The sequence below is a fragment of the Brassica oleracea genome, chromosome C4, assembly GCF_000695525.1.
Source record: "Brassica oleracea var. oleracea cultivar TO1000 chromosome C4, BOL, whole genome shotgun sequence".
Classification (NCBI taxonomy): domain Eukaryota; kingdom Viridiplantae; phylum Streptophyta; class Magnoliopsida; order Brassicales; family Brassicaceae; genus Brassica; species Brassica oleracea.
In genome coordinates this window covers 49,618,458-49,619,494 of record NC_027751.1, presented here as the reverse complement: position 1 = coordinate 49,619,494, position 1,037 = coordinate 49,618,458, and the positions used below count along the sequence as shown (strand labels likewise).

The following is a 1,037-nucleotide window of genomic DNA, read 5'->3' as shown; positions in this document are numbered from 1 at the left end:
AAGATAGATGACAGTGACCTTAAGAATAAAGGAGGCAAGCCTACTGTTAGAGTTTCTAACGTTGGCCACGCATCGCATGTCTGACTCAATGGAGAATGTCATGGTAAGATTGAGAAGCTACATCATTTAGATGTTATGTTTAGAGAACTGGAATACTTAATGAATTTGTTCAGGAAACGGACATGGTAGCCATGATGAGAAGAGCCCATGGTCATTGTCAGGACCCTGCTTCTGTTACTTTTTCTGTGCTAAGCCTAGCGATGCATTTCCATGGCTGGTTTTCCTTCTTCACTACACTATACTATAAGTTGCCTTCTCAAACTAGATAGGACGGGTTACTATGAATATGTTGGTTTCTGTCCATGAACTCTTGGTTCTGGAGTGCAGTTTTCCATACTCGGTAATTATCTACATATTACTTTTATCATCCACAATCTTCTGGTGATCTGTCTCTATGGTTTCTCAGAGATATTGACATCACAAAGAGGTTGGACTTCTCATCTACAATAGCCGTTCTCGGATTCTCACTCATCGTATCCATCCTAAGAACCTTTGATATTCGGGTTGAGGCTGCAAGAGTCATGATATCCGCTCCAGTACTAGCTTTAGTCACCACCCACGTACTGTACATTAACTTCTACAAACTTGACTATGGTATACAAAGAACTCTTTCCCCTATTTGAAATCAGTTCCATTTTTTTTTCTCCACATTCTCTGTGAGTTCAATGTTGTTTACAGGTTGAAACATGATTGTGTGTGTGGCCATGGGAGTCGGTCAGCTTTTCCTATGGGCAAGATGAGCAGTTGTTTTTAGGCATCCTTCTAATTGGAAACTGTGGGTGGTTGTGATAGCTTCAGGTTTAGCTATGCTTTTAGAGATATATGATTTCCCTCCGTATGGAGGCTACTTCGATGCTCACTCTATTTGGCACCTCGTCACAGTTCCTCTAACCATTCTCTGGTGGAGCTTTATTAGAGACGATATTGAGTTCAGAACTTCCAGTCTTCTCAAGAAATCTAAGACAAAGGCGAAGTAA

General features: G+C 41.0%; 1 pseudogene; it reads left to right on the top strand.

The window, feature by feature from the left end:
- Nucleotides 1-7: 7 nt before the first annotated feature.
- LOC106339141 lies at nucleotides 8-1,037 on the top strand (annotated as a pseudogene).